Raw genomic sequence first — 10,094 nt, forward strand, 5'->3', positions numbered from 1 at the left:
ATTCAAAATGTAAACACTCTTTGTTAGGAGTTTCTGTGCCTTTGTTGCATTATGTGTGCAGCTCCTGCTTTCAGGGGACCTGCGCACAGACAAAATTGATCAGCAGCCGGAGGAGGAGAGCAGCCGTTGCCGCGGCAACCGGTGATGACTCACCCGGGTAGCAGGCAGCAAAAGCTGTGAGGCTGCAGTAATTTTCCAGATGCTTAATCCAGCTCTCGGGGCTTTTTTTCTCTTGCTGACAGGCAGAAATCCTCCTCTGCCTTTCTTTGCTCAGAGACCCACGTAGCCTGCAGCCGTACGTGATCAGAGCAGTCCTTTGTGGTGCTCACCCAGGATGGCATTACAGAGACGTGTCTGGGCTATGTAGATGAGCTACTCCACCGACTTGTGATAAATTGAGGCGAATAATTTGATTCAGCCTTTTTAAGGTCAATTAGAATTTATTAATTACAGCAAGCAGTAGCAAGCAAAACAGCGCTGGGTGGGTAGGGGTCTCCTAACCGCCCCTCCTGCAGTGTCCCACACTGCAGTGCCCCACACCCCACTCCCTTATTCAGTTTCTTTTTATAGTTTCTTGGAGGTTTCTTCATTCGTGTCTTTTGCGATAGCAGTGTGCGTAGCTTGAGCATCTCTCTGCGTCGTGTCTGCGTTGTGTCGAGGCAGGTGATCCCTGATTTCACAATCGGCTCCAGACAGTGATGGGCATACCCGGAGTACTCCTACGTTGTCTAGTCCGGTGGCCGTTGCCTGGTGGTCGCTGATTTCATAATCAGCTCCGGCCATCCCCCGACATCCTTAGCCTGTGTCTGCAAAAAAGCTACAAAAAGCTCCCTATATGGTGATTAATCATACTTTAATTTTTATATTTCCTCCTTTAATATTCCAATTCTTTTGATGAACAAACAAGTTACCACAGTTTATCACAATCCCCCATTTTCTCTTTTACCATTTTGTTCATCAAATCGCTTTGCTGCTTCGTAGGCTAGAAGTAAAGTGTTCAGCATTGTTCTGACTAGAAACACCATTAGGACAGAGCGATAGAAAACTAATAATTTGCCAATAAGGGTGGAGTCCTAGCCTTGTTTTTGTTACGTAATATCCTGTTTTCCCCTTTTTGGCTTGCTGCTCCCTTGGTGTTTCGGAGGCACTTAGACTGGTCCTTTGAGGGATCCTAGTACTCGGCTGGCAATAGTTGGAGCATTTCAGCATTGTTCCACTTAGAGGGGGCTTGGCCTTTTCCTCTCTGCCTCGCTCGCCGACTCGGGTGCTTCGAGCCGCGAGGTAAACCATCTTCTCGGCAGCAGCAGTACTCGCCTGAGCGTCCCCTTTTCCGCTCCTGCCTAGCCTTGTACTGTTCCCAGTTCTTATCTTTGACCAGAGGTGGATTGCAAGGAATCCCCTTCAGTTCCTTTCGACAACACCCTTTTATTATCTGAGCAGCAAATGAAGTGGGCTCGTTAGTATGAAAACAAGAATATTTCCCACCACTCAGATCCAAAACTGACCCACTGATTTTCCAATTCTCCTATCCTTAGCACAGTTTCAGTTAGTTTTCGCTGAGTTTTATAGCACTCAGTACAAACCCCAATTGGTGGTCTTCCCCTCTGGCAATGGACCCACCACCGTTCTTGGCAAATTTTACATATAAAGCACACAAAAGGGTAACAATCTCCACAACCTTCCTTATTACAAATCACTATATAGTCTTTTGTAATTGTATCCCTTTGCTTCCCCTTATGGTTGATTTGGATAATGTCCACAGAGTTCATTAGTTTTTCTTAAGAGTCACTTTCAAGTTCCCAGGCTGGCTAGTCACTCTTCACTGGTTATTTGTGGCAACCGGGCCTTTCACTCGGCTGGCGTGAGTCCACCCCTTTTCGGCCGTCCTGACTGCCGTTTCTGTGGTAAGCAAAACAAGAAAAGGACCTTCCCCACATGGAGTTAAGGAATCTTCCTTCCAAGACTTAATAAGTACTTGATCCCCTGGTTTTATCTTATGGATTGTGATATCCAGAGGTGGTCTCTGTGCCAATACTCCTTTCTTCCTCAATTACTGCCTTCTGCTCATAATTTGGGTAATGTAGAATTTAATATGAGAATCTTTTAGGCAGGGGTGATCTGTGGGGGCTTCCATATCATAAGGCATTCCAAATAGCATTTCAAATGGGGAGATTCCCACATCAGTTCGGGGTTGAGTTCGAATGTTCAATAAGGCAAGAGGTAGGCACTTAACCCATGACATTTTTGTTTCTAGCATTTTACTTTGTGAGTTGGTTTTTTTTTTTTTTGTTTTTTTTTTTTTTTTTTTCTCCATTCATTCTTTCCACCCTCCCCAAGCTCTGTGGATGCCATGGGGTGTGATATTTCCATTGAGTCCCCAAAGCTGTCAGGACATCTTTTGCAATTTTAGAGGTGTAATGGGGTCCCCGGTCTGAGTCTAAACACTCAATTAATCCATACCGGGGGATAATTTGCTCTAATAATACTTTTACCACAGTGTTCGAAGTAGCTCGGGCCATAGGATAAGCTTCCACGTAATGGGTTAAGTGGTCTACCAGTACCAATAGATATTTATACCTCCCCACTTTTGGAAATTCTGTAAAATCTATTTGTATATGTGAAAAGGGTCGTTGTGCCAGTTCCCTTCCGCCCATTGGTCTTTCTATTAATTGTTGTTTATTTATTCTTTGACAGGTTAAACATTGTTGGGCTACCTGTTTTGCAAGATTATAGACCCCTATACACATATATTTAATTGCAAATTGGTCAACCAGGGCTTGAGTTCCCCAGTGGGTTTTCTCATGAATTGCTTGCAGGACCCTTATTGCCATTCCTTTTGGGAGTACCTCCCGCCCATCCAGTAGTATCCACTTGCCTCCCTCTTTTTCCTTCACCCCCATTTGGTTTAATTTTTGTTTTTCCTGTACCGTGAAGGCTAACACATGGTTAATGGGTTCATGGAACCGGCAATGTTTGTCTTGGGGGTTATCACAGGCACACTGTATCGAATCAATCCCGTATGCATCCCAGCAAGCCCAACATGGTTCTTCCTCTAAGTCAGCTCCACAAGTGGAGCAATCTTTCCTTTGTGTGACCCCCCCCTTATATGGTTTTAAATTCATTAGAGCTGCCTTTCTCGCCTCCTGGTCGGCTAAGTTATTTCCCCGTACTGAGTTTCCCATCCCCATTTGATGTCCTTTTACATGAACAATAGCTATTCTTTCCGGACCTCTCAAGGCCTGGAGCACTTTCAGAATTAATTCCCCATGTATCAACCCCCTTCCCTGTGAATTGATAAGACCCCTTTCTTCCCAGATTTTACCAAATGTATGAACCACCCCATAAGCATATTTTGAATCAGTATAAATGGTCCCAACTTTTCCTTTTAGTAGTTCTAAAGCTCTGAGTACTGCATACAATTCACATGCTTGTGCTGACCAGCTGGGGCTAAGAGGACCAGATTCTATTTTCTTAAAAATTTTCCCATCCACAATAGCATACCCAGATTTCCTTTTCCCTTCAAGGACCCGAGAGGACCCATCTACATAATACCGATATCCTTCCTCTAATTCCTCCTCTTCGAGGTCTGGTCTTATTTTTGTTTGTTCCTCTATTTGCAAAAGACAATCATGAGTTAGTCCCACAACTGGTTCCCCATATAGAAACTGGGCTGGATTTTGTAAGCTTGTGGTTTCAATACTTAACCTAGGAGAAGAAATTAGGATGCCTTCATACTTTAGGAGTCTGGCATCTGTTATCCATTTATCTGCTTTTTGTTGTAGTACTCCACGAATGTTATGAGGAGATAAAACCTTCAGTTCACTCCCAAAAGTTATCTTTCCTGCTTCTTCTACCAAAAGGGCAGCAGCCACTATCGATTGCAGACAGGCAGGCCACCCTCGGCTAACAGGGTCGAGAAGCTTTGAAAGATATGCCACTGGTTTTTTTCCTCCAGCCCATTCCTGGGCTAACACCCCGTATGCCACCCCTTCATTGACATTAATGAATAAAAAGAATGGTCTTTTTAGATCCGGGAGGCTGAGAACCGGGGCATTGACCAGTTCAGTTTTTAATGATTTTAACCGGGTCTCATCCTCAGGGCTCCACTTTAATAGCCCGTCTGTTGTTAATTTTTCATACAGAAATTTAACTTTCCCACTAAAATTTTCAATCCATTGTCTGCAATACCCAAAAAGTCCCAGTAACTGCCGAACCTGCCTTTTAGTTTTTGGGGCTTCCAGGGAAAGTATTCCTTGGACTCTATCAGTATCCAATTTCTTAGTCCCCTGAGTCAGCCAGTGTCCGAGGTATTTAACTTCCTCTTCCACAAATTGTAATTTCGACTTTGAAACTTTGAGTCCCTTAAGGCTTAAATAATTTAGGAGTTTTATAGTTTCTTCCCTTACTCTTTCTTCTTCTTTCCCTGCAATTAATAAATCATCTACATATTGTAGAAGCACAATCCCCTTCCCCTGTGAATATTCTGCCAATATTTGTTCCAGAGCTTGCCCAAATAAATTTGGGGATTCGGTAAACCCCTGGGGAAGGACAGTCCACCTCAGTTGTTGTTTTCTATGTGTATCCGGGTCTTCCCATTCAAAAGCAAAATAATCTCTAGAGGTTTCCTTAAGGGGACAGGCCCAAAAAGCATCTTTAAGATCTATTACACTATACCACTGGTTTTCTGGGCCAAGTTGGCTTAAAATAGTATGTGGATTGGCTACGACCGGGAATCTTTCAACTGTTCTTTTATTAATTTCCCGCAAGTCATGCACCAATCTGTAACTGCCATTCGGTTTCTTTACTGGCAGGATGGGGGTATTGAAAGGGGACATACAGGGTTCTAAAAGTCCCTTTTCCAAAAGTCTCTTTATTTCTGTTTTTAGTCCTTCCCTCCCCTCTTTGGGTATGGGATATTGCCGAATCCTGACAGGGATTTCTGGGTTCCTGATAGTTACCTCAAAGGGTTCAATATTTAATTTCCCCACACTGTCGGGGGTATACCAAACTTCTGGGTTAATCTTTTTCTCGTCTTCAACTCAGAGAGGATATAGTTTTAATCTGCTTCTGGAACTAGTAAAAATGACCCAATTCCTAATTTAGAATCACTTTCTAAGAGTACATCCTTAATTACAGGTACTCCAAAGGGTTCCCCTTTGGCCCCAATCACCTGTATTATCTCAGGTGAAATCTTACACCCTTGGGGAAGGGTCTGGACGGTTGATCTCTCCGCCCCTGAGTCCACAAGGAACTCATATTCTCGTTGCTGGGGACCTATTTTTAATTTTACCAGGGGCTCTGTTCTTTCTCTTGTCCCCAGCAGATAGAGCCCCCGACCCCCCTAATCTTCTTTGAACTGTTCCTCATCAGCAATCTTCTGCCGACACTCTCTCCTCATGTGTCCCTTCTTCCCACAATAGAAACAAACAATGCTCTCTCCACCTCTCGACTTCCCTTCAAACCAACTTCGCTGGACGTCAGTCCGACCTCTGGACTGACCTCCAGTTCCCCTTTGGGGATTCTGTTGTCCCCCCCTACTGCTGCTAACACGATTCCAGACTGCTTTTTAAAACTCTCATCCTCTCTCCCAACACACACCTTTTGAGCCTCTCACAACAACTCATCCAATCCTCTCGCCTGCCATCCTTCTAATTTCTCCAACTTCTTCCGAATGTCTACCCAAGAATTGACTACAAAATGCACCTTCAAAAGTGTCTCCCCTTCTGGGGTATTGGGGTCCACCCCTGAATACAACTGGAAAGCTTTCTTCAATCTCTCCCACTATCCAAAGAGCTGCATATTCGCTCTCCTCTTGGTTAAAGGGCTCTTTGGAGTTAACATATATATTTAGAGCTTGACAGATCCAATCCTCAAACAACCCAAATACGGGCCAATATAGTTGGTCTCCCCTTATTTGTTTACCTCCCCAAATTTCCATACAATAATGGATCATTTTAACCTTATCTTTTCCTTTTCTAGAAGGAAAGGCATCCCAATACTCTACCGTTAAGCCTAGTGGAAGTTTTACCGAGATTCTCCCACCCATGGGTTCAGCAGATTTACTTTTTCTCTGACCCATCTTCTAGAGTGCCTTCTCACACTCAACACAAACAATACGACAGTCGCTTCCCCCAATTCGTGGCCCACTCCGTCGCCGGATATGGGAAACGCACTACTATGGGGTCCACACTCACTTGGGGAATCTGAGCTGCCAGTTCCCCTCTCACACACACGTTCGCATTTGCTACACTCCAGGACTCCCACCCCTGACCGAGCGACCGAGCGGACCGGACTACTCACGTCTTTCCGGCGCCTCTGTTTCTCAACCGGGGCTTCGCCCTGTGTGTCTTCTTATTCACCTCAATCACTCCGGGACTACACACCCCTAAACGACTCTTAAAGACCCCATTTCCAGGGTCGAGGCTTTGTCCCTTCCACATGCACTCCGGAGCCCGCTTGTACGGGGCCCACCGTCTTTTTCACACGCACACGCATTCCGGAGCCCGCTTGTACGGGGCCCACTGAGCACATACACTTATACTAAATTAGTAAGCCGAAACTTGGGGAAGTTTCTCCGGGGATCCCCCGCCCCAGGAACTTTGACGCCGTCCACCTCCGCGTCTGGGTTAGGCCCGCTTGCTCTCCTCCTAACCCAGGAGCCTCCCCACCGAGGGTAACTCGACGCCGAGCGGGGTGCAGCTCCCCCCCTCCTACGTCCCCAACCCTGGATGCTCTTGGAACATTAGTCCCTCAATCCAGCAGGTTTGAATCAACCCTGGATGCTCTTGGAATATTAATCCCTCAATCCAGCAGGTTTTAATCAACCCTGGAAAAAGGAGGCCCACCACCCACCGGGAAAAGAGGCCCACCACCCACTGGGGGCTACTTACGCTTCCTGCGTGTTCACTCTTCCGCGGTTCTTCGTGCACAAAGATTAACGGGGGTACCTTTGCTTGCTACTGAGTTTTAGGTTCGTCGGTAAAGGCCCAAGGAGGAAGCCCCCCCTTAGGTCCACCGCAAAAAGGCGGTGGGGCGCCTCACCCTAGTGGGGCCTCCCTCCCGGGTTTCCTTTATCCGAGTCACGGCACCAAATTGTGATAAATTGAGGCGAATAATTTGATTCAGCCTTTTTAAGGTCAATTAGAATTTTATTAATTACAGCAAGCAGTAGCAAGCAAAACAGCGCTGGGTGGGTAGGGGTCTCCTAACCGCCCCTCCTGCAGTGTCCCACACTGCAGTGCCCCACACCCCACTCCCTTATTCAGTTTCTTTTTATAGTTTCTTGGAGGTTTCTTCATTCGTGTCTTTTGCGATAGCAGTGTGCGTAGCTTGAGCATCTCTCTGCGTCGTGTCTGCGTTGTGTCGAGGCAGGTGATCCCTGATTTCACAATCGGCTCCAGACAGTGATGGGCATACCCGGAGTACTCCTACGTTGTCTAGTCCGGTGGCCGTTGCCTGGTGGTCGCTGATTTCATAATCAGCTCCGGCCATCCCCCGACATCCTTAGCCTGTGTCTGCAAAAAAGCTACAAAAAGCTCCCTATATGGTGATTAATCATACTTTAATTTTTATATTTCCTCCTTTAATATTCCAATTCTTTTGATGAACAAACAAGTTACCACAGTTTATCACAGACTGAACTGTAGCCCCCAAAGGTGGTTAAAAATAGGACTGTAAACTGCCCGTCTGCAAAAATACCCCAGCGTGTCATTGGCTGACCTCAATTTCTATCTCACCAATAACAACACATTTACTGTAACTACAGCTATGAAATATTAAATCAGTTCATCTTGATTCTCTCAGTAATGAGGCTGTCCCTGTGCTGCATACAAAATGTGCTTAAAAAGAGAAAAGTGAGTTGCGTTCAGCACACACATTTCCATGAATTAGCTTCTCATTTCTATGACCTACTAATTTTTGTGCGCAAATTTCAGTCTGTGTGTAATGAAACAGAGCAGGTTAAGAGCCTTACCCAAGAAAAGGGCAGTAAAAGGAGCAATACCCTCCATGTCAGGGGATACCTGCCTTGGGGTTTTCCTGCTATGACTGCATTGTAATGCAGGCTTTGCCTCAGGTGGGGCACTTTTATGAATGTCTGAGTAGTTATTTACCTGCTCTGGTGGTGATGTGGAGTTCTTTGTGATTACCATAGGATGCTGAAGAATCCAAGTGTAGCTGATTAAAAGTAGCTTCAGCTTGTTTATGTAGAAGGTACACATTCCTCCCTAGAGCCAGGGGAGCATTTAGCACAGTGTGGTGGTGGAATTCAGTTTCCCTGTTCAAGTGAGTTCATCTAGCTGTGGGGAAAACAAACCTGCTCTGTGGCACGTGGAGAAGGAAGAGCTTGTGGGGGAAACAGGGAAAAATAGCAATAGAACTAAGTGTTTGCATCACATAGGGGACAAAAAGTATTGATGCTGCCAGCTGCTGTCTCATGCAGTCCCTGGAAGGCAGATGGCTTTCTGTGGGTGAATCAAATGAGGCCATCAACTCCTTCCACAATGCAGCCTCTTGCTTTCAAGTCCTCATTGAAGATTTGTGAGGCTGTGCAGCTGAACTAAGCTGCTGCATTGCTGACAGGTTCGGCAATGTAGTGCTGGCTGAAGCTAAAGCCATGTAAAGCCACCAAGTGTGTGGGGCATGTGAAAGTTGTCTGTGATGTTTTTCTGCTTCTTGTGGTTGTCATCTGCTAATAAGTACCTATATAACATGAATATGTATTGTCGTGAGTCTGTCTCTTGTTAGTGGGTGGGATGTGTAAGCACTTAATGAGTGTCCTGTGGCTGCTCTTCAAGGAAAATAAGTTTGAAAGATCACCAGTGGAGGCTCCTCTTGTTCTTGTGGGATCTACAGTTCTTTCTTGGTGTGCAGCTGTTCCTAACTATGGTCAGATCTTGGGTATCCAAGGGGAAATCTGTTCTATGATCAATGCCTAATGCTGCAACCTTGTTCAGGTTAGAATATCTGGTTTAGGATACTAGCTCTGCTTCACTTCACATCCTTTCTTGAGAACTAAGTATAGTATGCATTGGTGAATTTTTGAAAGATGTCCTTTCCAGGAGCAGACTGTTTTGGAAATAAAAAAAAATGGAAAGCCGAAGATGAGATTTTTGATTGATTAATCTCACCTCTCAAGCTGGGGGAGCGTTTGCTACCCGGGCAGCATGACATGTAATAAAAATACTGTTAGTCATATCTGTAATTTCAGCAGCAATTACTGCAGGCCTGCCTAGCTGTGCTAGTTTTATTTTAATGTGTATTATTAATGTATTTTAAGTTAGCACCCAAAGCTCTGCAGTTCTAGCAAAATCCTTATGTGAAATTATCAAATCATCAATTGTGCTAAGCTCATATATATTTTGTGGGTTCTCTGTCTTTTTGGAAAAGCATTTTTAATGCTGTTATATTCACTACTGATAAGGATATATTGACTTGCTAATGCACTTTGTGATCAGTTAGACTTCAGTAAGTTGCCTGAAATCTCATGGAATAACATCTGCTATGCTGACTGTAGATAACAGCATTTGTAATGAGTTGTATGCTGGTTTCTTGGGTAGCTTGTTTGTGGAGGCACGTTCTGGACAGAAGCTGGCTAAAACCAATGTACCCCCTGAAGGTCCCCAAGGACTCTTAGACCTGTGAAATGATTTAATAAGGAATAGAAGCCTCACTTCTTTACAAGGCAACAATGTATTTCCTGATACCTTTTTGCTCTTGGAAGACATAATTGCTAATAACTGAGTGGATAAAACCTTTAATAACCAGGGCACCCATGGGATATTTGGAGTTGATGCACAAATCATACACTAGTACCCTTGCTGCTTCTCAACATATGTAAAATTGCATATTTGAAATATTTCCCCTCCTTGATATTTTCTTTCTGAAGGCCTTTTTGTACTGAGGGTACACTCTTCCAAATCTACTCATTGGATACCCTGTACTATGGGAGCCTTATGGGAAAGTAGCACCCACCTCCCTTTCAAAGTCATCCAGGGCAGTACCAGAATCAAGCTGAGAAAACCACTGCTGAAGCTGACAAAGATGTCTCGTCTCTCTTCTCTGTCCCATGCTATGAATGAGGTCAAGCCTCTAGC

General features: G+C 44.8%; 1 long non-coding RNA gene across 2 annotated transcripts; it reads right to left on the reverse strand.

Annotated features, from left to right (window-relative positions):
* Window positions 1-836: 836 nt before the first annotated feature.
* Window positions 837-7,628, reverse strand: LOC128784349 (uncharacterized). Of its 2 annotated transcripts, none has more exons than XR_008429448.1 (2): window positions 6,891-7,628; window positions 837-1,899 (listed from the first exon to the last, which is right to left on the reverse strand). It is a non-coding gene; the product is annotated as an uncharacterized LOC128784349 (long non-coding RNA). The 2 variants fall into 2 exon arrangements; XR_008429449.1 differs by lacking the exon at window positions 6,891-7,628 and adding an exon at window positions 6,301-6,432.
* Between the last annotated feature and the right edge of the window lie 2,466 nt (window positions 7,629-10,094).

This window comes from Vidua chalybeata, chromosome 2 (assembly GCF_026979565.1).
Source record: "Vidua chalybeata isolate OUT-0048 chromosome 2, bVidCha1 merged haplotype, whole genome shotgun sequence".
In the NCBI taxonomy this organism is placed as follows: Eukaryota; Metazoa; Chordata; class Aves; order Passeriformes; family Viduidae; genus Vidua; species Vidua chalybeata.